We start from the raw sequence: 27,075 nt of genomic DNA, 5'->3' as shown, positions 1-27,075 counted from the left end.
GGCGGAGCTGTCCAGCAGGCAGTTGACAATGAAGGGATGGAATTCTGCAGAGATTTGGCAAGCTAATTGAGACTGAGAAGAAGTGGTCAAACAGGTAGAAAGACAAGTGAGCTGTGTCACTGCAGTCAAGAGTGGAGAGGACAGCCAGGAAGAGAGTCAATAGGATCAAAAGTAAGTCACAAAGGAGGACTGAGAAAAGACCTTTGGATTTAGCAGTTGAGATTAATGGTATAAACTGGCCTAACCATTCTGGATATTACTTTGGGATTATGAAAGAAAAGTGCCTAAGCTTTTCACACTATTTGATCCAATGATAAAGCTAATAGGCATATATCCCAAGGAGACTAAAGACAGAAACAAAGGCCCATAAATTTAAAAAATATATACATGGCAGTACTTCTGTGTGTGTGGTAGCAAAGGATTGTAAACAAGGTGGGTACCCATCAATTCAGAAATGGCTAAACAAAATGTTTTATATGGATGTTATTGTGCCATAAGAGGAAATCAGCCCCACATGGGAAGATGTACATGACCTGAGGCAGCGTAAAATAAGCACAATTGGAAAAAAATTCACAAAGATTATAATTATGTCAATGAAAAGAACTAAAAAGAAGTCAGCCTCTTAGTAGTTATAAAGCCAGTAATGATATTGGAGAACAAGTAGTGAGGGAGGGGGTCAGACAGGTAGGAGACTGTTGGGGTGGAATGTAGAACTGTGCGGACAAAGTCATTGAATCTGTGTGGGAGCATTTCTTTGCTACAGGGAAGATTCAATTTCCAGGATAGGGGAAAGAGGGGAGAGAGGGCAGGGGATTTCTAGAAATGACTGTGACAATAATTTGAAAACAGATTTTTATTGGTATCTTTTGTTTTTTGCATCGCCTAGGCCCTCAGCTCTCCTTCTCCTCCCAGAGGGCCATCTTTTACCACCAAGAGTCAATGGTTGGTTTGTTTGCTTTTTTGAAGACATCATTTTATCCTTGGAGAGATGCCGCCATACTTTTGGTGTGGTTGGAAGGCAGATTGAGGTGGGTATAGGTAACTTTACAGCAGATATTCTAAGCATAAGGTAGAGGCCATCATACTTCAAGATAACCATTTCTATACCTTTTACACTCTCCAACATCACCCATAGACAGACAGACAGAGCCTCCCATCCCAGGACCAAGAGACATAGCTTTCTTTTGGGACTCTCTACTCTATCATCCCCTCCCCACCCCATCCCTCTGCCTTTTCCAAGCCCCCCTAGGCAGAGAATTAAGAGAGCTTTCTGGCTACATGCCAGAAATGGATGGAGAGATAATATGTTCTGAGCCTGAGGTCTCCTTTATATGCACAGGACACATATCACCTTGAGTTACTTGTAAAGCCAGTTCTCAGGAATCTAGCTTGTTCAGGCAGTTGGGTGGTACGATGATGAACAGAACACTGGGCCTGGGATCAGAAGACTTCAGTTCAAATCTGGCCTCAGACACTAGTTGTGTGACCCTGTGCAAGTCACTTAACCTGTCTTCCTCAACTTCCTTCCACTGTAAAAAATGTGGGTAATAACCCACCTCAGGGCTGGTGTGAGGAACAAATGAGATAACTGTAAAGCACTTGCTAGCTCTTCTTATTCTTACTTCAACCTTTCACATAGCCTCCCAGAAACCCATTCCCCGATCAATATTGCTACCACACGAGCTCCCAGACAACCAGCTTTGCTTTCAGAGAACACTCCGTATTTTGTTTCCTTCATGCCTTACAGAAGCCCCAGGAAGAAAGTAGCTGAGCGTCCCCACGTCTCATCTATGGATATAGCTACGGAGATTCAGAAACTCACCCCACCAGGAGGACAGCCCAGTCCCCTGACTCCAAGGTCCCTTCTCTTACTCCACCACACCACGTGAAATGGGAAGAATTCCCTGTGAGAAGAGAAAGGAATAAATATTTATGTAGCAACTACTATTTGTCAGGCACCCTGCCGAGAGCTTTTTTACAAATATCATCTCACGTGAGAAGGGGATGAGGCAGACAGAGGTTAGTGACGTGACCAGAGTCCCACAGCTTGCAAGTGTCTGAGGCAGGATTGGAACTCAGGTCTTCCGGACTCCAGGCCCACTGCTCTGTCCACTGAGCCACCAGCTGCCTCTAACAGCAATAAGCAAAGCCTCAAAGTTTCATTGTAAAACTCACTTGAGACCTTCCAAGAGCTTCCCATCTCCCTTGTCACCTCAATACCCCTTCCCCATATTAAATATTAAGATTTGTTTATTGCTGAATCATGTTTTTCTTTTGTGTTGACCACTTCAAGGGAGTGCTACAACCAGAGAAGGCAAAAAAAAATCATTCTTGGATAAAGCGATGGACTTGGAGTCAGGAAGAGCCAAGTTCAAGTCCTGCCTCAGATAACAGCTGTGTGATTTCTGGGATTGGACTTGATGGTCTCTACATCTCTTGAACGGAGACTCTGCCAGGGATGGCTCATTAGGAAGAATTGTTTGCAAATGTCTACAGCTGGAAGATGGGCCAACGGTGAAGGACATTGTGCTCCTCCCTTAGGGGCTCAGGGGGAGACCTCAGCCAACACATCAGGGATCCCAGATAAGTTCACCCCCTCCCTGATCTTCCTAGACTTTCAGAGCTTGAGGGGCCTTTAGACTTCATTTAAATGAACCCCTTAGTTTTACAGAAGTGAAACCTGACGTTTCCCTCAGAGGTGTTAAGTGATTTGCCTAGGGTCACCCAGCTAGCGAGGACAAGACTAGGGCAAAGCAACCATGAAGTACTCTGTCACATGGAGCAAACAAAGTCATCAGGGTGGTGGTACAGAGGACAGTTTGACCCACTGAGGCAGGGTGACACAGGCATACATGCAGGGAGAGACTGTGGCCTGGCTCCAGAGAGTCCAAGGCACACCCCTACAGGGCTAGAGGGGGAAGAGCATCATGGTGACAGGAGTGGTGCTGGGGGGATGAACGGGTCCCACTGTATGGCACAGGTTGGCAGGGCAAGGTCCCAGGTGTGAGGACAGTCCACAATGTTGGCACCCTGGAGCAAAGCACTGGTTGCCCCAGCCTAGTTGTGGCTCTGGCTAGGAACAAACATCCAGGTCTCCTAATGCTTAGTCCAATCCTCAATACCACGGTACTGTGCTGCCAGACTAGCGATCTGCCACATTGCTGCTCCCTGAGGGTAAAGAGAAGGGAAAGTGGAGAGCCCATGCCAACGACTATCGGGTGATTAACAAGCAGGTCTAAGATCTTTCCACAGCCAGGGACTATTAAGTGACTACTTCAGGACTCTGAAGTTAAAAAAAAAAAACCTAGAGATTTTCAGAGAAGGAGAGGATTAAACAAGAAAATGTAGTCCAGGAGCAACAGGCCCAAAACTGTGGGGGTGGGGAGAGGGGGAGTCACCACAGAACAAGGCCAGGAAAATACTGTGGAGGAGGAAGCACTAGGCCATGAGGATAATGGTTCATTTTCATACAAAGAACTGGTCCTTTCATAGGGCAGAATCAGTCTTCTCATAGGCTGAAAAAAAAAATGGCTCTGGGCTTGGACCCAATCCTTCCCCCCTTGCTTTTCCCACTCCACACCATCAATAAACAGAGATTTAGAGCCACAATATTCATGCAGAAATGCTTATTTAGGGATATAGCGTCCCAGGCCTAGCACTCACAAGCTGTAGGATCTTGGGCCAGTCTCTTCAGATTCCGTGGGTCACGGAAGGTTCCTTACAGGCCATCTAATAATCCAACCCGTTCACTTTACAGATGAGGAAACTGAGGCTCAGAATGACAAAATGACTTGCCCAAGGTTACACAGATAATAAACGGCAGAGCCAGGATTTGAACCCACATCCTTTGAGTCCAAATCCAGTGCTCTTTCCGTTATATTCCATCCATCCTTCCTTCTTCTCTGGAAAACGGAGGAATAGCATTGACATGATCTGTTATTGGCTCATTGTAAGGAAAGTTTTTTTCAGGGAGAAAAGGAGAGGAAAAGGAAGAAATTTTCAAACTCTCAATTGTGATGGAAATGGGAACTGGCAGGAGCCATTGCTCTTGCTTGGGTTGCCCAGTTCTCATCCAAAGGAACGATCCCGATCCCGTGACTGGCGCACACCAGGCCAGGGATCTCCCGTCACTGACCCCTGACGCTCCCTCCAGCAGCCTCCCCCAGCCACCTTCCCTGCTGGGCTCAGCTTTCCTCAGGGCTCACCCCTTGGAGGTGAGGAGGAAGGAGACCCTAAGTCCAGGGTCCTTCCCTAGCACTCTCTCCCAGGAGGAATCTGCATATGCCCAGGAAGAAGGCCCTTTATTCCAAGGGCGAATGTTTTCACCCTACCAGCCACTCCATGAAGATGCTTGGGCATGAGCCTGGGACCACAGGAAAATGAAACATTTATGAGGCCTGCCTGCCGCCTGAAGCTTACCCACCCACCCACCCTGAAGGAACGGACAGCCTGCCAGGGCTTACCTCATTTGGAGCCTGTTCACTGATTCTGGCCACTGGTTTTTATTTATTTATTTTGAAAAGTTGGCTGTCCTTCCAACTTCAGAGAGCTCCAAACAGATCTAGGTCATACAGGTCCCCTGCCCAGAGAGGCCCCATCCCGGCCTCAAGCAGGGCAGAGAGGGGGACCTTTGCAGCTTCTCAAATGAATTATAATCGCAAGAATCAAGCATGATCCCAGCAGGAACCAAGGGTTCTGATGGCCTAATGGATCCCAAGCAGACTTTGGGGGATTTTCACACTTTTCTTGACTTATAGCCCCCTTCCCCATGAAACTTTGGCAAATATGGGCATGGTGCCCACTCTCTCCCCCACCTGCAGAATACTGAGGCCTACTCCCACTTACAAGTGGGCTTGGACCCCATCCTTGGCCCCCTCGCCCTTCCCACTCCACACTATCAACAAAATAGAGCTTCTCCCTGAATTGTCTTGGAATCACAATATTTGTGCAGAAATGTTCCTATAGGGTTACAGAGTCCCAGGTCCAGCACTCAGGAGTTGGATGACCTTGGGCCACTCTCTTCAAACCTTTGAAAACACAGCTGCACACACAATGTAACAGCAGAAAGGGCTGCCCAAAGGAGGAGAGCAGAGCAAGGACCTTGAACGATCAGCCCTGAGTTCCACAGATGATGATGATGGACGACGACCATCACTAAGTCTATGCAGCATTTCAGAGGTGCAAAGCACTTTACAAATATGATCTCATTTTAGCCTTATGATGGCCCCGGGAGGGAGTGTATTTTACAGAGGTAGAAACTGAGGCAGGCAGCAACTGAGCTCAGTAAGTGTCTTTGAATTCACATCTTCCTGGCTTCAGGTCCAATGCTGTAACCACTGCACCGTCTAGTTATTACTATGAAAGGTCCCTGGGTCTGACACTGTCTGCCGGTGGTCCTTCTCCTCCATATGGAAACCTGTCTGGTCGGCAGGTCAGCAGGGCAGGGAATGGTGACTTACGTGAGTGTCTGAGAGGTGTCCAATCCCACCTGGGAAGGACCTTTTATGCCCTTAGGTAACCAGGAACTTGTATCAGGAAAGTAGGGGCCCATCAGGTCCTGGGGACCAATTTTCCTCTTTTAGGGAAAACTAATCCCAGTCACAAGAGGGAATGAGGAGGAGGTGTGGGCCTAACCAGGTTTATGCTGGCAATGTTTAACAACTGACTTTCCAAAAAACAAACAAACCCTACACAGGATACACTTTTAAATTTAATCTACATTAAAATTTTGTCCATCACTTAAAGTTTATACAATAAACAAGACAGTAAATCAAGGTCTGATTTGTTGTGTTTTGCCAGTTTCCAAGGTGTAAATGCTCACACTGAAAATTTAACAACCAGCTCTGGTAGATATTGGCCCAGCACACCCCTTGGCCCAATTCTCTGTTGGTGTGGGGGTTGGGGAGGCATGGTCCTAACTCATGTTGTGGGGAAATTCTGATCAGTCCTATCATAGCACACACACCTCATCATGAATCCCTGGCGATCAAGGCTGGCCATTGCATCGACCAGAATTCTTAAGCCTTTCAGAGTCGTTCACATTTACAAAATTGTTGCTACTGTGTGACTGTTCTCAGGGTCCCTGCTTACTTCCCTCGGCATCCGTTCATAAGAGTCTTCCTGGGCTTTTCTGATCCTGCCCCTTCATCATTTCTTACAGCACGACAGCATTCTGGGACATCCCCACATTCTGTGAGCTAGACGCTCATCTGGCTGGACTTTAGGGTCACCCTTCCTCCTCACCTTCAGGGGGTGTGCCCTGATGAAAGCTGTATTAGCTCCTTCCTGCTCCCATTAGAACAGATGATGCTTCCTGTCCCTCCAAGAACCAGGCACAGAGAAAGACACCGGACTGCAGAGCAGAATGGATTGTAGAGGGCATCTAATTTAACCCCTTCGCTTTACAGATGAGGAAACTGAGGTCCAGAGCACATCATGACCCACCCAAGGTTACACTGCTGCTAAGGGTCAAAGCCAAGATTCAAACCCAGGTCCTCTGACCCCAGATTGATTTTTTTTTTTAACCGTATCATACTTAATCATTTCTTAAGCAGATTGTACAGTCATCATCCACAGAGACAACCAACCCAAAGTGTCTCAAGGACATTCTCAATTGTCAACGCTCTCATCCCAATGATTTCCTAAAATCAGGCAAAAAAGCCAATTTAAAATTGAGCTGCGGCATCTATGCATACTATGAGCAAGGCCGGATGTTGACATCACGTCCCTCTGCAGGGAGCCTCTCTCCTCTTCTCTCCAAGGCCCCAGCAAAGCAGGAACAGCACGGTCATGGACTCAGGGCCTGCTTAATTGGCCTGAAATTTTCCTTTCCCTGAGGAAAACGTGGATTTGTGTACTTTGCCACACAAAACGCCAAGGCTCCAAATGCTCCAGGAGGCTTGTGGAAACGTTGCCAGGCAGCTCTCAAAAGGTGCCAAGTGATTGCTTTGAATTATGCCGCCACACTGCCCATGGCTCAGTCGTCAAGGGATGGGGTTTGTGGGGAGGATGAGCAAATTTCTCTTGCAGCAGAGTGGGGGGAGGGTTTCTTACAGTCTCCTGGTTTCTACCAAAGAACCTCTGAAAATTTCCACTGTGCCCTTTTGCCAAGCAGAGATTTTAGGGGCTCAGGCCCCTGTTGCCCTCTGGCCCTGCCTGGGAAATTGCAAGCTGATCTGCTCTAGAGCCCACATAGGATGATAAATTTAGAGATGGAAGGATATTAAGGAAATTAAATTCAACCCCCTTGAGTTTTAGAGAACAGAACTGAGATTTAGAGATGTCAAGTGACCCGCCCAAGGTCATTCCACAAGTAAGTAACTGAGGCAGGATTCAAACCCAGGTCTTCCTGATTCTAAGTTCAGTGCTCCGGCTACCATACCACACTGCCACAGTCCTTCCTGCTACAGGTGATTCCTAATGTCCCTTGGGGGTGATCTAGGTAGGGTTTCAGCTCTTACTGAGTTACAAGTGGAGCCGAAACTAGACAATTTGAGTCTCTTGCAGTCTGTTCCCTTCCCATTGGGTGGTGGATGCCCCAGGGTCTCTCTGAAGTGTGTGGCCCACCCCACCTTGAGCTGAATTTGCACCAACTGCCAAGAAAAAACAAGTGAAAAAAATGCTTTTGTTCTTGGTCCTTTCAGATATGACTGAGGTTCCAATATCTCTACCTTTGTCTTCCTTCCTTCCCTTCTCTCTTTCCCTCCCCTTTCCCTCTCTCCCTCCTTCTTTCCTTCTTCCCTCCTTCCTCTTTTCCTTTTCTTCCCCCTCCTTCCTTCTTCCCTCCCTTCTTTTCTTTTTCTTCCCCTCCCTCCCTTCTCTCCCTCTCTCTCCCTCCTTCTTTCCATCTTTCTTATTCTCTCTCTTACTCTTTTTCTCTTTCTCATATGCTCGTAGTTAGGTTCTTGTTCTGTTGATCTTGTTTGCAAATCTTCATACAACTCTTTCCATATTTCCTTGGGTGCTTCATATTTATCATTTTTACAGCACCATAATACTCAATTACTTTAAAATACCTCAATTTGTTCAGCCACTTTTCAGTTGTTGGAATAGAAGTTATTTCTAGTTTTTGCTATTACAAATAGAGCAGCTATAAATATTTTTGTACAGAGAGGTCCTTTTTTCCTTTTTATGATGTTTTGGGACAAAGTCCTAGTGATGGAATTGCTATGTCAAAAAGGCTTTTGTGACTCACTGAATATTGAGCGAGGCCGTGTGGCTCCTCATGTGCTGAGACAGGCACCTGGAAAGAGGGCAGAGCAAAAGAATCTTTTGGCTTGTTTTAGCTTGGCGCCCAGGGCAAATTCAGTTTGGGGTGGAGCGAACCAAGTAGAGTGCTGGGTTTGGAGTCAGGAAGACCCAGGTTCAAATCCTGCCTTCATGAGAATGAGCAAGTCACCTAATCTCTGTTGGAACGTACACAGGTTGTTTAATGGAGACTCAGGGGCTTGAGAAAACACCAGATCTAACTTTGTGGAAGGAGAAGCTTCTCCCTGAAGAATGAAGGCCTTCCCCAACTAATACCCTGGCTGGTAAGAAATGGGTAATGCAGCGCCATAATTCAAGGGTATTAATTGTGCCTTCTTGGAGAGCCCCAGGCAGCTTGATAAGACTCTAAGTCACAGAGCAGTTGCAAATTATGTCAGAACTAAGTTGGTGAAGGGAGTTTCCATAGGAATGTCCCCTAATCTAAATGTGCATACTTGCCATAGTGACCTCCAAAATATCTACACCACTCTATGGTCTCACTAACAATGTGGGTGACAGTCCTTGTTTCTCCAATGTCAGGCCTGCCAACGCTGGATTTTAATCATTTTTTTTCTACTTTCACCACTCCGATGGGAGGAAGGTGGTATCTTAAGGTTATCTGGATTTTCATTTCTGTGATTATTAGACAATCTGAACATCTTTTCAGGAGGTTACTAACAATCTGTATTTCTTCTCAAATAAATTGCCCATTTACAGTCCTTGACCATATCTTCAATGGGAGTTGGGTTTTATTTGTCTTATAGACAAGCATCAGTTCCTTGTAGATTCTGGATGTCAGATTTTTCTTAATAGAGATATTGTAAATATTTTTCCCCATCTTCTTTTCTTTTAATTTTAGTGTTATTGCTTTTTTATTGTACAAAATCCTTTAACGTTTGTATAATCAAACCCATTGCTTTTGTTTTCAATAATATGTTCTATTTGTTCATTTGATTAAAAATATTCCCCCTCTCCACAGTCAGGACAACATTTTGTTGTTTTTTCTTCTTACGTCCTAGGGTTGTTTTGAGGATCAAATCAAATAATAATTGTAAAGTGCTTAGCACAATGCCTAGTACATAGTAAGCACCATGTAAATATTAGTTATCATTCCAGATTTAAAATCATTTGTATTAATATTAATATAATAGAGTCGATTTTTTTTTTCAACCAACCCATCTATCTCAGAAGGTCCAAGATGTAATCACATGGTGTTAATGAAGTATTAAACTAATTGTAAGTTATGTTTGTGCACTGATTCCTTTATGGTGTGTAAACTCCTTTTTCCTATTGAACTGAAGGGAGCAACCTGATTGAGTGAGCAAAAATCAGACATGCCTTTGCAGGTCTCTAAATAGCCAAGTCACAGGGCCAGCAGGTCAGTTCTAAGAGCATCCAGACTTGAAATTCTATGGAGGAAACCGGAAGCAAGGAGATTTCTTTCTCCTCCTTTTAGCCATCTGTCATGGCATGGCTTGCCTAGATGGAGACATCCCATCCAGCAGTTTGAGAGTTCATCAGTTTAAGAGAGTTTGGGATGGAATTGAGATGCATGCTTCAGACAGACATGGACAAAGAAAGGCAGTAACTTGAGGGAAGAAGCATCTTATGAAGGAATAGAACTCACTGTCCAAGGAAAGACATAGACCCTGGGAACCTGGCTGGGCAACCTAATTAATGGAGATGTTACACCTAAGGGACTTTGCATGAGGACTCTACAAAAAGATAAAGGACTTCCAGGCCCAGAAGTAGTAGAGGTTGTTCATTGCCTTTCCCACACATTAACCCCCGATTTGTACCTTACCACCACTGTACTCTAAGTTTGCGCCTCATCATTCCACAGATGCTGCATATATTTGTAGGACAATGTGCCATGGCTATGTTTTATAGCTACTATTTTCACTATGCCATCTTAGTAAATGTCTTTGCTAAGAGCGAATGGTGTCTACTAGCTAACTCTTAAGGGTAAACACACCGGTGGGGGCTTGTTAGCTATAGCACTAGCAGTACAGATCCATAGGGTTATGTCTAGGAACCAAGCTATCACTTACCTTCTGGGGAGTCAATCCATGAATGCAACTAAGGACTGGAAGCATATCCTAGGTAGGGCATTATATTGAGATTGACGATTTAGTTTATTTTGTGGTATGTGGCACGTGGGATGCAATATTTATCAGAACCTTCTTAGTTGTTTTGGCCATACAGCCATTTGAAAATTTTATTTAATAGTTTTTATTGAATAGTAATTATATCTTGTAGTGTTTTTAAATTATCAGTTTATCAAACGCTACATTTTTATATATGTTGGGTTCTATTTCTAGGTTCTCTAGTCTCTTCCAATAATTTGTTTCTTAATTCCTTTTCCAGTACCAAAAAGTTTTTATAATTAGTGCTTCGTAGAACACTTGGGTAATGCTAGCTTCCCCCTTAGCCAGTTTTCTTTTGGACAGCTCCTGGTTTATTTATCTATAGATTTTTTCCACACAAATTTTGTCTTGTATGTTTGTTGTACTTTATCTAACTGAAGTAACTCGTTGGTATTTTGATTGGTGCTGCACTGAATCTCTGAGTTTGTTTGGTTAATATTAACAGTTTACCATATTTGCTAAAAGTAACCACGATTCAGATATTTTCTTCCATTTGCTTTGTTCTCCTTTGATTTCTGTCAAAGTACATTTGACCTTGCACTTGACAGGTCTCTTTTATATCATGGCATGTTAAGGTCTGAATATGTGATAGACACATGGTGCTATTGTTATAAAAGGCATTTAATGGTACCTTCTTGGGCAGAGGAATGTTATGTGAGGTGACATGTTAGGGATAGGGGCTGGACCTGTGATCTCCCTGGTAAAGGGGACTTCCAGATGAAGCAATTCCCTCTACCAATTCAGAGTGGCACACCTTCTGCAGTTTTAATTTCATACAGTTGCCTAGGGCACTGAGGTCAAGTGTCTTGCCCAGGGTCACTTGGCTGGTGTAGTTCAGAGTTAGGACTTGAATTTAGGTCTTTCTGGCATTGAGGCCAACTCTTCATCCAGCATGCTAGACAACATCTCATATATGCTAAGATTTGTTGGGAAGGTTAATTCAGATGTGGTAGACAAGACAGATTGAAGGGGAGGAAACCAGAGGCAGAGAGGATGGCTAGAGGTCAATGGTGGCAATCCGGACAGGAGAAAAGGCCCTGGGTTTGTGCAGCAGCAGTTGGAATGGAGAAGTCGATCAATCCAGTGAACTTTCCCAGGGAGAAATAAGACTTTGTGACAGGATGGACAGGATGGAAGGATGAAGGAGAGGGAGGCAGCTAGTATGATTCAAGAATAGTGTGACTCTGGACAGAAATGAGAGAACCATGAAGGAGAGCTAAGGTGGGGATTGGGTGGCTGGAATTTCATGAATTTGCTTTAGCTATATTGAGTTAGAGGTAAAGGCAGGAATTTGAGGAGAAAGAGCTAATTAGGGCTTGTAAATCAATACATGACTAGAGGGGTAGGTGAGAGGTCAGTGAGAAAGGGAGGGGTGGCAGAGTAGGTAGAGCACAGGCCCTGGAGGGCAGAGGACCTGAGTTCAAATCTGGCCTCAGATACTTCCTAGCTGTATGACCCTGGGCAAGTCACTTTACCCTGTTTGCCTCAGTTTCCTCATTTGTAAAATGAGCTAGAAAAGAAAATGGCAAACCACTTCAGTATCTTTGTCAAGAAAATCCCAAATGAGGTCATGAAGTGTTGGACATGACTGAAATGACTAAATAACAACAAAAACAAAAAACATGGAAAAGAGAGAGTGAGTGTAGTCTGTGTTAACGAGATGCCAGCTGTTCTCATCTTAAATTCCAGAGCAGGGCTGGGGAGCCTGCAGCCTCAAGGTCACAGGTTCTCCATCCCTGTTCCAGAGTGTGGTGGTGAATATTTAACAAGTGGCTTGGGGTGGTGGTGGTGGAGGGGGGATTGTAGCAGGGCATACACTGAAGTTTAATCTTCATTATTAACATTTTCCGCATCACTTTCTTAAGTCTAGACAATCAATAGAATGATAAGCCAAGCCCTGATTTGCAGCATTTTTCTGAGTTCCAAGGTTTAAAATGTTGACGCTGAAGATTTAACAACTGTCTCTCTGGTTCAGCCTAGCTCCAACATGCCACTTCTTCACTCTGAATGTTTAAACCATCACAGCTTCTCAGATCCTTCTGTCTGGAGGCCATAGCACTATCAGTTATTATAGTTTGTAGACTGAGGAGTAGGAGTATATGAGTGAATAAGAGAGGGAGATTGTTTGAGCCTGTCCAAAGTGGTGAGTTCAGCTGAGTGTTCCTTGGGCACAGGCTAGGGGTTTATGAGCAAATCCCCCAGACACTCAGCATGTGCCAAACTTCTTCTCCTCAAGACGAGTCCTAGACTGTCACTCATTTCTTATCTTGTAACTAGCTAGTTAGGCAGACAGCAGAGTAATCCCCACCTGGGGTGAAGGAGGAAAAGGGTCTGAATATGGACCTGAAGAATTACAAACCAACAGGTGAGATGGTTAGTAAAATCCAAGGGGCTAAGATGAGGGAGGAAGCGAGGGAGATTCCAAGCAGCATGTCAATACTGGGCCAGGAGGCAAAGCACAGGGTGTGGAGGGGAGCAGACCATTTGTCTGACCCAACCTGTCTTCCCAGGTGATTTGGTGGCCCTGGTCCCTGCCTCCAGCTGCCGTGGTGTTACCATCCCAGGCCACGTCTGCCTCGGCCACCCCAGTCACCCCATAGATGGTGACAATGTCACCTGAGCAATGCACCAAAGCACCCACAGTGGGCTCAGGTTGAGGACATCTTACTGAGTCACTTCTATTTTAATGTGAATGCCAGCTGAGCCCCCAGGCAGATGGAAATGAGACATATTTAACTCAGGACCATGGCAACAGCAGCTTGGGCTTTAGAACACAGGAAGTTAGGATTCTTTCCTTCCCTTCCCTTTGCGGATATCTGACTCCTGGGGGGATAGTTTTAATCCTGCCCATAGAACAAAAATAGATTTTTTTTCTGAAACTCCAGAGGCTTCCCTGGCATCTTATTTTCATGAGGCCTTTCTAAGTTGTACACCTATTTCCCATCTTTTACTTTCATGATCTGACCACAGGCCCCCTTGGAGCACGGGGAGGGAGTCACAGGAGTTTGCTCCAAGAAGGGAAAAACCCATGGGAATGTTCCATCAGAGTGTGCCAGCATACCCTCCCACATATGGGTGTGACTATAAAGCAACAAGAGTGATTAATTTTGACAACCATACTGGAACATGCACATGCAGAAGGTAAGCCACCTTGGCAAGCTATCTATCCACCAAGCCCCCGCCCTCTAAGTGGGTTGGGATTCAAAAGGTCATTTGTACATAGGGGTTTGATCATTTTAGTTCCCTGATCACTTTGATGAGCTTATGGCAGAATACAAACTCCTTGAAGGCAGAGACTGTTTCACTATTGTATTTGCATCCTCAATAACCAACACAGCGCCACCATTACAAGCATTTAATCAATACTTATGGCTTGACTGAGTAGGTAGTATAGGTTCCAGGCTGCCCCTGCCACCTACTTTTTCCATTCTGCTTTGCATATGGAAATGCTCATCTGATTTGCTGTTTGTTAGGTAGAGAGTTTTAAAAAGTGAAATCAAATGAAAGAGTTGAACTTAATGAGCAGCTCTAATCTGTGCTCCCCCTTCAGAAAGTGTGCTCCTCCTGCCTATTGCCCCTTCCCTCCCATCTCCTCACATCCTTATGGCATACCCATGGAATCCCAGAATCCCGGGGGGGGGGTCCCTTAGAAATCTCCTAGTCTCATATGTATATGGGAATGGTAAACCACTCCAGTATCTTTGCCAAGAAAATCCCAAATGGGGTCACAAAGAGTCAGATATGACTGAAGACGCCCGAACAACAAAAAATGTATTGGTATATCGTATGTTTGCAAAAATCTACATCTATCTATCCATCTATCTTTCTATCTGTCTGTCCGTCCGTCCATCCATCCGTCCATCCATCCATCCATCCATCCATCCATCCATCCATCCATCCGTCTATCTGCTATATAGACACATACCCAGTAAATATAAGGAGATCAAGGATTTACTTAAAATGATAGAGTTCTGTAATTTGCATGTGACTCCATATTGGGTTGGACTACAATTACAGTCAGTTTGACTGGTTAATTTATTTATTTTGTTTTGCATACATGGAGAGTGGGGTCTCTTGCAGGTATGCAAATATATACCAAAAATAATAGCTGAATTAATATTCTGAGCCGAGAGCTCACATTTTCCCCTCTTGTTTCAAAACAGGTTTGCAACTCTCTGGGTCATAGTTTAGAAATGTTCCTTCCAATTCCACCCAGGGATGGGGACTACCATTCATTCATTCAATAAGCATTCCACAAGTCCACTATGTGTGAGGCATTGGAAACACAAAGGCAGATTCCACAGGCCAAGAAATCAGATGTATATTCAGAGATGGGAGGGGTTTTTGAAATTATCTGGTCTTATCCTGACTTTAAAGATGAGGGGATGGATCCCCCCAGAGGTTGTGACTTGTCCAAGGTCACAAATAATAAGGGGCAGAATGAGGGATTAGAATCCAGATTCACTGACTCCACATGCAGTACCCTTTTCCTTACACCATGCTCAAGTTCCTCCATGGCACTGGCTGAGGCTTCTAGATCAGGGGATGTGGAAATGACCAAGATGAAAAAGTGGCTCTTCTAAAAGTCCTAGGTTAGTCCAGAAGATGATGGGGGGTGGGGTTTCCAATGATCAGAGGTATGGGCTGCTCACTGGGGGACACCTGAGGCAGGAAGTGGGAACTGTGACTGTCCCAGAGCATCACACATTCAAAGGACAGGTCTGGAGATGTGGTCTAGGGTTAGACAGAAGGTTTTGGGTAACAGGAAAACAAGTGAATTAAGTCAACAAGCACTTATTAAGCACCTACTACATGCCAGGCATTGGGCGAAGTGCTGGAATACAAGAAAATTCCGCCCCCCCCACCAATTTTGCTTCTCCTCCATCCCTCACTAGAACATAAGCTGCTTGAGGGCAGAGATTGTTTCATTTTTGTCTCTGTAGCACAGTGCCTGATACGTGGTAAGTGCATAAAAAGTCCATGTCTTGAGGGCTTGCTTGTGACTTTATGCCCAGGTGCCCTAAGCTGGCTCTGCCTTCTAGTTTCTCCTAAATGAGCTTCAGTTGGACAGCTCCCCATGCCAAGGGTAGCTTACCCTCTGGGGAACAGGCCATCTGCAAACACAGTGGGCAGAGCTCACATCAACTAACGATTTGTCCTCTTCTGAGTTCATTTTCTCAGATGTTCAAAACCCTGGAACAAATATCTTGGGCAAACAAAGAAAACAGGAAGACCCACTTCTGTACCTAAACGGTGGTTGTTGGCAGCTCTTTGGAACCTAGAGCGCCTTGTCTTTTCTTTTCTTTTTTGGCCAAATATACAGCTCTCTAGAGATCCCAAAGTAGCTGGGTAGGCAGAATGTTTTATTAGATCCAACGAGCAGCAATACAATAGCATGAGTTTGAAAACATGAGGCAAGTGCCCAGAATCTTCCCCCTTCCCCCTTCCTTTTGGACACTACTGTCAAGTTTAAAATCTCAGCCCCGAGAGTGAAACTTTGCCTACTGCCCCACTCATCTACATGCCTCCCCCTGCCCCCAACAACCTTATTACACACCCATGGAATTCCCAGAGTCTTCAAGTCACAAGGTCCCTTAGAAATCTCCCCAGTCCAACCTGACAGATGAATCCCTTCTCTGACCTTTGACAACTAGTCACCTGGTTTTTGCTTGAACACATCTAGGGACAGGGAGCTCATTACTTCATGAGTTAGCCGAGGTCATTTTCCAAACAGCATGGTTCAGTGGAAAGGTTGCTGGATTTGGTGTAAGAGGTTGTTGTGGTTGTTCAGTTGTTTCAATTACGTCTGACTCTTCATGACCCCATTTGGGGTTTTCTTGGCACAGATACTGGAGCGGTTTGCCATTTCCTTCTCCAGCTCATTTTACAGATGAGGAAACCGAGGCAAACAGGGTTAAGTGACTTGCCTAGGATCACACAGCTAGTAAGAGCTGGACCACCTAGCTGCCCTTGGTGTAAGAGGACCTGGCTCTGCTGCTTCCTTTCTGTGGGCCTTAGTTCTTTCATCTGTAAAATGAGGAGATTGGATTACGCAACCTTGAAGGTCCTTTCCATCTATAATCCTATAATCTTGAAGGTCCTTTCCATCTTTATATCTAAGATTCTATCATTCCGATCGCTAGAAAGTTCTTTTGGACATGGTAGAAGCTGTCTCCCTGTAACTCGGGATCATCGATTTGGAGCCTAAAAGGGTATCAGAGGTAATCTAGTACAACCCTCATTTTACAGATGAGGCCACCGAGGCCTGGTGAGTGATGTGACTTGTCTGATGTCATGTAGCTAGGAAGGGCAGAGCCAGGATTCAAGCTCAAATTCAGCCTTCCTCCCAGGGCACCAAGCAGTAGACTCAATCCTCCTTCTGTGGCCAAGCAAGGAGAAAAAATCTATTGCCTTCTTCACATGATGGCCCTTTAAATGCCTGAAGACAATTATATGTGCCAATAATCAATAAACGTTTATTATTAATATATGATAATAATTTATTTAGCACCTACTATGCGCCAGGCACTGATTTCCAGTTTTTCCTTCCCTACTCCAAATCACTGTGTATTGCTTATATATCCTTTAATCTATGGACATGCTGTGTGCTCCCCAGGAGAGTTTAAGCTCCTTGAGGGCACGGACTGTCTCCCTTTTGTATTTGTGGCCTTATTTTAAGTCTAGCATAGTAACCTGGCATATAGTAGGTGCTTACAACATGCTTCTTGATTGACAAACGTTCTCAGCTCCTACAGATGATCACTACACGGCATGATATCAGTACTCCCTTCTTATCTGCTCTCCCAAACATTGCACGGGTGCTGAGGCTGCTGGGCTGGTACTTTTATCAATACTTTGACTGTCTCCTCTAATTAAGGGCTTTTCAAAACAACAGCTCTGAGCCCCACTGTTTTCCACAGATCTGCTTCCTCAGCCTCCCTTCCTCCCATCCCCACGCCTAGGATTGGGAAATCATCCTGATTCCTCATCTATGAACATACCTCCAGTCAACAATTGTCTCCAACCACAAGCTGCCTCTTACTGGGCCTGAATCATGTTTTCCGGAGACATTACAGAGTTTTCAAAGGCCTTCTCCAGGGACAGTCCCACCCTCCCAAATTGGAACACAGCGCAGAGAGAAGCTGACTGACTTAGGATTGGAGCCCAGCTCCCCGAGCTCCAGAGAAGGCATCTTCAGCCCCAGTCCCAAGTCAACATTTCCTGTAAGCCACATCCCTCCATCAGCCAGGCACCACTTACACATGGTTCCAAGCTCAGGGAGGGCCGGGAGAGAGGGGGGAGCATTGGGGGAAGGGCTCACTGATGGCACCTGGAATGAGTGAATCATACAGCTGGCATGCCAAACTAAGCACACTTTTTGGTAAGTCACCAAATACCTTAGCTGGGACACCTACGGAATCTTCATCGCCCTCACCCAAATCCTCTTCGCTTGTTATAAAAGCGAGCTCTCCAGCTTCCCTGAGCCCCTCATACCACTCCCTCTGCCAATAGTACACACAAGTAGAACAGCCCGGGCACTGCCAGCTGCCCAGAAGTCACAAGTTTTCCAGCGGTGACCCACTGTTTGGGTATGCCAGTAGTAAAACGCCAGCCTGTGTTTATTTCGGAAATCTACCAGGCAGCCTAAGGTCTGCACCCAAGATCAGGGAAGGAGAGGCAGGGACTAAGCAGCGCTGACGTCACAGCCCAGAACCGTGTCCTCTTGGTTGGTTTTCCTGGACCCAGCCACCCACAGGCCCTCAGCAGCTCCGGAAGCTGTGTGATTGCGGTCAGGCGAGAAGGTGCGGCAGCTGGGACCCACAGACACAGGGTTTTAGGGCTCTAAGGTACCTTAGATGTCATTTAATCCAACCTCCTTCTTGTAACAGATAAAGAAACTGAGGCCCAGAGAGGAGACTTAAGTTACCCAGGGCCGCATGATTCAATTCAACAAGTGTTTCATAAACAAATCCCTACCGTGGGCAGTGAGGCGGCACGGTCCAAAGAGCCCTGGACTTGGAGCCTCAGATACTTGGCACTAATACCTAGTAGTCACTACCAGCCTCAGTTTCCCGATCTGTAAGAGAGGAGTAATAATAGCACTTACCCACAGGGGCCGAATGAGGTAATACGCAAGGTGCTTTGCAAACCTTAAAGTGCAATACAAATGCCAGTTATTATTTTTAATATTGACTATGTTTCCAAGTACCCTGATAGGTGCTAAGGATAAAAAAACAAACAAAAAAAACCAGTTACTGTTCTCAAGGAGTTATATATTAATATCACTATAATATAAACCAAATAGAATATTAAACTCCAACAAACAAGTTATAGAAATAGAATTATAATATAAATAATATAACTCAAGGAGTTATATTCTGGGGGTTTTTTGGGGGGAGGGGATTTCACATGCACATAGGCTAGAAAGTTCATACAAAACATATTGCTAATATTATCCCTGTTTTGAAGATGAGAAAACTAAGGTGGACAGAGATTAAGTGACTTGCCCAGGGTCACACAGCTAGCCAGTGTCCAAAGCCAGATTTGAACTCAGGTTTTCCTGGCTCCAGTCCAGGGCACTGGGACACCTAGCCACCTCCATAGCCAAAGTAACTTCATGAACAGGAAATAGGCCTAACAAGGGCTGGGGGGTGGGAGGAGAGGTATCAGGAGGGGCCTCATGTAGGTAGTGTCCGAGCTCTGCTCTGAAGGGAGCTGGAGAGTCGAAGAGGCAGGGCTGGAGAGGGAGAGTGCTCCAGGAATGGGGATATCAATGACTAACCTGAAAATGGAAGCAGCCAGGGACTCTGTCTTTAATCCACTAAGCAGCCTGCCTCCCATCCATCTGGAGAAAAACTCAGCCACTCAGGAGGTTAATCAAAGAGCAGTGTGGCTTTGCCTGTGCTCCTTCTTCAGGGGCCTCCTAGAAAGCTTCCTTTTGGAACCTTCATTCTCCTCCCCAAATTACTTAGAAATTGCTCCAGAAACAGGACAGAGTCCTAAGCAGGCTGAATGGCTTCTTTTCTTTTTTGTTTGTTTGTTTTGTGAGGCAATCGGGGTTAAGTGATTTGCCCAGGGTCACACAGCTAATAAGTGTCACGTGTCTGAGGCTGGATTTGAACTCAGGTCTTCCTGACTCCAGGGCCAGTGCTTCGTCCACTGTGCCACTAGCTGCCCCCGAATGGCTTGTTTTCAAGGTCATCCAATCCAACCCCCTCATTTAGCAGAGGAAGAACACAGTTTTGTTCTGTTGAACCTTTCTTGATGTCTCCTGTTCCTACATCAGCGCCACTTCTGGATATACTCATCTCTCCCCCCATCCCCTAATTCCCACCCCAGTCTTTCCTTAAAACAAACAAAAACATACAAAACAAATTGAGCAAAACCGAATGATGCATCAGCTCCTTCCTGTCTCCGGAGTCAGAGGCCCTGGGTTCAAATCCTATTTCCGAGGCTTACTGTCTGGGTCATTAGACCACCCTGGACCTCTGATGCCTCATCTGTTTGGCCTAGATGGCCTTCGAGGTGTCTTCCAGCTCTAAGTCCATGCCCCCATTATCCTGATGCATCCGTGACATTCCATACTCAGATTCCACCATCTAGACAATGAAAAGGGTATTTCCTCATCTCTGTGACCAAGACTGGTCATTATCATTACACAACACTCAGCATTTGGTTTTCTTCTTTTTTTTTTTTTTTTTAGGGGGGAAGGCAGAACAATTGGGATTAAGTGACTTGCCCAAGGTCAAGAAAGTGTGTCAAGTGTGTGAGGCCACATTTGAACTCAGGTCCTTCTGACTCCAGGATGGGTGCTCTACTCACTGCGCCACCTAGCTGCCCCGATTTGGTTTTCTTTTAGTTGATGTTCATCTTATCACTGTGTAAATAAATGCTTTTCCTGGTTCCTTGCACTTCACTCTGCATCGGTTCATACAGTTCTTCCCATGTTTCTTTGAATTCTTCGAAATCATCATTTCTTATGGCATAATTGAAACTCAGAGAGCAGTTATGTGACCAGAGGGAAGGAGGAATAAGTAGATGTTGCTGCTGAGAGGTTTTGAGACCTGAACTGGGGCGGGAGGAGCTAAAGAACTGACTCTGGATGACGTTCTCCGTGAAGTAAGAGAAAAGGTCATCTGCTGTTGGGGGAGGGGGCAGGCTAGGGACATGGCAGGAGGGAAAAAGGAGAGAAGAGAAAGACACTGTGGGGAATGAGGGGAAAGGATGGCTGAGCACACTGAGGACCTAGCTGGGGTCATAGACCATGAGTATGGAGCAAGTAAAATCACCTAGGTTATAACAGGATTGTAGGAACAAAGATTTAGAGCAAGGAAAACCCCTAGAAGTCCAAGGAGGGACCTTAGAAGTCATGTATTCCAACCACCTCATTTTCCAGATGAGCACCGAGGCCAAGAGATGCTCAGTGAGTCACCCAAGGCCACACACATCCAAAATGGCAGAACCAGGATTCAAACACAGCTCCTTGGACACTATGCCCACTGTTCTTTCTCCGAAGCGTGTGGAGTATGAGGACATAAGTGGGAGACTGCCCCAGGGCAAAGCCCTGGGGACGGTAGAAGATGAGGGTGAAGGGCAAGGAATTCTCTTACCCTACTGTTTCCTACCTGACCTCTCTAATTCCAACGCAAAGTCCACCAAGGAAACTTATCTTCTACTGCTGATACTCTCCCCTGTCGCACTCAACATCGATCCTGGGCTTTGCCCTGGGGCAGTCTCCCACTTATGTCCCCATGGGGTACCTCCCATATGGCTGTGATGTTCTACACACCAGTTTCCATGGAGTCCAGATCCACTCAGGGAGAATATGTCTCAATGAAGTCGCAGTCAACAATAAGTGGGGTTTGTATCTTCACTACAAAGACTCCAGATGTACATTTTTATCTCTGCCTCGTGCCAACTGTTAATAGATCAAAATCCGGAGCTTTGATCGCTGCGGGGGAAGGGGGGGGCTGAGCTGGAATCAATTCTGTTCTAATTCATTATTAACACACTACTAGAAGGCTCCTTTGAAGTCCCAACAGGCAGAGCATGCCATGGACATGAGAAATTGGCAGCTTTGGGAACTGGATGGTTGGAAAACCGACCATTTTCTAAGACTGCAACCTGTGTGAGTAGTGGGATACAGGTGATGAAACTTTCCCTGCTGGGAGTCAGTCAGAGTTCAGAGGATGAGCTGGGACTTTCCAAGGGGTTTTCTATTCTTAACTCGTAGGCTCCCTCTTTGTTAGTCGGGGAACTTTGGGAACTTTGGAATTGGAGTGTCCAGGAAAGGATGACCGGGAGGACAAAGAGTCTCAAGGTCATGCCACGACCATCCACATCCAGAGAAAGGAATAGAGAGTCGGAATGCAGATTGAAGCATACTGTTTCATCTCTTTTATTTTGTTTTTCATTCTCATGGTTCATTTCATTGGTTCTAATTCTTCTATACAACATGACTAATGTGAAAATATGCTTAATAAGAATGTATATATAGAGCCTATATCAGATTGCATGCTGTCTTGCGGAGGGGGGAGGGGAGGGAGGCAGAGAAAATTTAAAACTTATGGAAATGAATGTTGAAAACTAAAAATAAATTAATTAAAAAAAAAGATCATGCCAGGATAACTGGGTAGGGAAGGGGCGAGATTAAGACTTGAGAAGGTATAACCTAGGGCAAAGATACTATCGTTCTCTTCACCCATCTGAAGAGACTTACCGTGTTTGGTCTCAGAGGGCAAAGTGGGACCTGGCAGAAGCTGAGAGGGGCAGATTTATGCAAGTGTAATGGGGGATTGGCCAATAAGGACCTGGGCCTGGAAACATGTATGGGCATAGGGGAGAGGAGGTCTGCCTGGTGCCAACCCAGGTGGATGCTGGGGGAATGGGCTTCTGAAGCATGAGATGATGTAGAATGCCTCTGATTCAAGGCATGTACAGGCATTCCTTGACTCTTATTTCTGTTGGCTGGCTACTTGGTGAAGAAAAGTGTTTGGTTGATGAGCCAGAACTGAGCATGCCTTAAAAAAAGGCATTCATGGGCCAAATCATTCTCTCACTTTCCTTGTGGTGATCAAGACAAGAACTACTGTGGAACTCTTGGTCTGACTTATAAAAGAAACACATCAGAAAAGCCAACTGGAAAGTTATGACAACAAATATGAAACACAGGTCAGAAAAAGTAATACAAATAATAATGAATAAAAAAATAGCTAGCATTTATATAGCTCTTTATGGTTTGCAAAGTGCTTTATATATGCTATCCTATTTGATCCTCACAAGAACTGGGTGGGGTAAAGGCTGTTGTTATCCCCACTCTGCAGGCAAGGAAAGTGAGGCTGGCAGGTGAATTGATTTGCTCAGGGTCACAGAACTCAGTGTCTGAGACAGGATTTGAACTCACATCTTCCTGACTCCAAGACCAGCACACTAACCATTGTACCACCCAAGATTAGACCTTAAGTCTTGTTCTTCCCTTCCCTTCTGGTAAGTATGGGGGTCTGTCACAACAGAGCCTGCCGTAGCTCTGCATACCTGCAGGGCCAGCCAGTTACCCTCCTCTCCAGCTTTAATAAAGGCTCTGTGTCCTCATGTTCCAGGCCAGTTTATGCTGTTTTTGGGCAGAACCAAAAACACCCAACTCTTTTCTGCACAAACAAAAAACCAAAGAGTTGTTTGCCCAGTAGACTGGCTTCCCATGCCAAGAGGGCGATGGCTTGTAGAAGGTAAGCGAAGAGGCAGTGGAAACTCAACACTCCATTCCCCAAGTGGCCCCCACAGGCTAAGGCTTCCAGCCCCTCATCTCTCCAGACTCTCCAAGATGGAGGGCTGCCTGTGGCTATTTTTCCAGCATAAACTCAAAGTCCTTTAGAAGTGAAAGATGGAATGTTTCTGACTTACCTCAATTTGGCTGGTTTCAAACCGGAGCTGAACTGTTGATTGCCGAGAGCCAGTAGTTTCAAAACGAGGTCCTGAGTCCATCCTTGTGTGAGCCAAGGTTGTCTCAGTAAAAAGAGCTCTGCATGGGAAGACCGGAGACCAGGGTTCAAATCCCAGCGGCATCATTTACAAGCTGGGTGGCCACAAGCAAGTCACTCTCTGAGCTTCAACTTTCTCCTTGGTGAAAAGAGAGCCTTTACAGATTTGCTAGAGGAGTCGAGGTGGGTTCTGAACCCTGATCATTTGCAATCTAGAAGAACCCAAAGAGATAACTTATAATATGGAAGCACTCCAATGGGACAGGCCCCAGAAGTTCTGGGCTGAGCATAGGGTATCTCAGACTAAACTGGACCTCTGTCTCTGGGCATACTGAACAACAGCCCAAACAAACTCCCGACATGTTCTGGAAATGGTGCCTGGCACAGTGTAAGGTCTTGATAAATGCTTTCTGCCCGCCATAGTTCAGTGTCCTTAGGGCCTTTAGGACTGGAAAACTTTCAGGTCTGGGCTGGATCTTTAAGGAAACACTAGCCTGGTTGGGCTTGAACTAAAATCAAGGGTTTAAGCTGGAACCAAACCAGCCTTGGAAAACATGGAATCAGAGAACTTCAGTGTTGGAACAGACCTCAGTGGCCTTCTAGATCAACCTGTACCCCAAATGGAATCTCACTAGAACACACCCACCAAGGGGCTATCAAGCCTGGGCCTGAAGACCTCCAGCGAGGTCCTGAGATATCCCTTTCACTTCTGGATGGCTTTAATGGCTCAGAATTTCTACCCGACTTCCAAGCCCATTGTTCCTCTTTGAAACTTAAGAGGATCATAGATCTGGAGCTGGAAGGGACCTTAGACACGATGTAGTACAATCCTCCCATTTTACAGACAAGGAAACTGATACTAAGAAGAGATAAATGGCTTGTTCAAGATCACAAAGTACTAGGTAGCACTTGAACCCAGGTCCCTAATCTCTAGAGCTCCTTCCATGATACCATGCTATCCAGTACTTAGTTCTTCTCTCTGGTCTCAAACAAGTCTAATACCTGTCTTCCCCATCATGGCCTTTCAAATATTTGAAGTCAGCTAACCTATCCCCCCTTAATCTTTCCTTCTCTACTCTTAGTTCCCTTAAGTGATCCCCAGGACCCACAGGATGCCATAGAAACTACCTGAGGTCCTTCCCCAGCCTGGCTGCCCTGTGGTGAGTATCCTCCTGATTAATGGGGTCCTTCATAAACTATGCTCCTCAGAACTGAGCACAATGCCCTAGGTGTAGTCTGGCATCATTCCTTCTCACGCCTGATTTCTGAGTTGGAAATGCTTAGAAATGGAAAAGTCAACAATCGGCTCTTGAAAGGCAGTTTGAGCTGGCTCCAGCACCCCCCTGCATACAGGGGGCAGGTATGACCAGGGCACCTGTGTGGACGGCTAAATCACCCCTCAGACTCTGCAGAAAACCCGATGTCTTCTGGTCACACTATCATCTTGCCCTTATTCACTCTACCCCATCCTCTCCCCCTGGTGTGGCATCTCTACTGAATACAGTTCTTCACTGGTCCTGTGGTGACTCCTGGTGACCACCAGGGAGGCAGCCTCACTGGACACTGATCCTCTGCTCTTCCCTAGTCCTGTGGAGGCTACTGGTTACAACAGTCTCTCCTGGGCATTGTTCCTTGCTACCAATTTATGAGATTCATCTCTTCCAGTCTACTCACCGTCCATCTCAGTTCTAGGATTCTAGGATGTAGTGGCTAGAACCTCACCCTGATGAGGGCAGGCTGGCAGCACTTTAGCTGTAGCCTTCACACACAACCAACAAAGGCCAGGCAGAGTGCCCCCAGGCTAAGAGCAAACGTTTTCTTGTCAAACTCTATATCACAGGCCTCAGTTCCAGACAATCACTTCACTTGGGGTTGGATATTTCCTAGATCTTCTTCAATTCAAATGAAATTTGAACCTGAAGCCAGACTTAAAAATAAGCTACGGAAGTAAATAAAAGTCATTGTTCTCCATCCACCTAGACCAAATTCTTGCCTTTCTTATGCATAGCCAGCATTGGCAAAACTCATGGCATTTAGAGCATTCATTCAGGCTCTGTTTGGGACAATGAAAACTCTTTTTCATTTTCATTGTAGTATAAATGTTAAATTATTATATATGATAAAGAGAAATAAATGCAAGTCCTACGATGGGAAGAGGCAGTAACATCAGGGCAGGAATACTACCTTGGGGTCAGAAGTCTTGGGTTCAAGTTACTGCTCCAACACAAGGTGATTTGTAGGATAGTTACTAACCTTCCTCAGGGTCAGCTTCCTCATTTGTAAAACAGGAATCCATTTACCTACTAAGTGCATTATAAGAGGCACCAGAGAAACAAAGACACCCAAACAATGCCTGACCTCAGGGAGCTTATATTTTATTGGGGGAGGAATACAAAATATACAAAAATGTACAAGATGTATCTGTATAGCTATAAACCTATATCCATACAAATATATATCTTCTATTTATACGTGTGTGTGTATGAATTAACAAAAAGTAGTTACAAGAGGGAGAGATTACTAAGAATTGAGGGGATTGGGAAGGACCTCATGCCCTTCTCTCCCTCCTTCTAGGGTAACTATGAGAAAAGCGCCTTTGAAAGTGTTGTACATGTCAGCTATTATTACTGTCTAATTCACCAAAGGGATGGCCTTTCTCCCTCTATCTACTGCCGTATTTGTTTTACCAACCTCACGCCCTAAGCTCAGGTGATTGACTGGCTACTTAGCCTGAACAAGGAAAGACTTCAAAGAGCTATAAGAGCTTCCTTCAAGTATTTCAAAAGATGCCCTGTGGAAGGGGGATAGGGCTTACTCTGCTTGGCACCAGATAATAGCCAGGAATGGGGGGTTGGGGAAGCCTCTGAGAGGTAGATTTCTGCTTGATATTAGGAAGAACTTGCTAACCCAAGAGAACTTTCCAAAAGTGGAATGAGCTGTCTCCTTTCCCCCCTACTGGAGGCTTTTCATCCAATGCCATATGACTCCTTCCTTGTTAGGGACATGAAGGAGGGGATTCAACTCTGAAATTCAGTGATTTTATGATTCTAAATATGTCTTATACTTCTGTAACCCCCAGGAAGACCAGAATTCAAATCCAGCTTCCAACATTTACTAGCAATGTGAATATAGGTAATTCATTTTACCCTCTAAGCTTCAGCGTCTTAATCTGCCTAATGCAGATAATAATAGCATTTACTTCATGGTATTGGTGCGAGGATCAGTGAAAAAATGTAAGCTGTTTTGCAAATCTTAAAGTACTAAGTGTTAAAACAAAGTGTGTGCCCATAAATCAGGGGATGGCCAAAGAAACTATGATATATGAAAGCAATGGAATATTTTTGTGCAGCAGGAAATGCCAAATAAGAGGAATTCAGAGAAACCTAGGAGGATTTGTACGAATTGATGCAGAGTGAGATAAGCAGACACAACAGAACAGCCTACACAACGACTTCAACAATGTGAACGGAAAAGAAGCCAAACTGTGTGTCATTGGAAAACATCCTGAGAGTGATCCCAGAGGACAAATAATGGGACATAATTCTTCTTTCTGCAGAAATGTGGGGACTACAAGGACAGAATGTTGTCTGTTATGGCCACTGGAGTCACTGTTTCTGCTTGACTGTTTTTCTTCATTACAATGCAGGGTTGCAGTGAGAGGAAGATTTGGCAATATCCGGAAATAAATGGGATGTAAAACCAAA

The sequence above is a fragment of the Trichosurus vulpecula genome, chromosome 5, assembly GCF_011100635.1.
Source record: "Trichosurus vulpecula isolate mTriVul1 chromosome 5, mTriVul1.pri, whole genome shotgun sequence".
In the NCBI taxonomy this organism is placed as follows: domain Eukaryota; kingdom Metazoa; phylum Chordata; class Mammalia; order Diprotodontia; family Phalangeridae; genus Trichosurus; species Trichosurus vulpecula.
The sequence above is the reverse complement of the archived record's forward strand: the minus strand, read 5'-3'. Positions refer to the sequence as shown.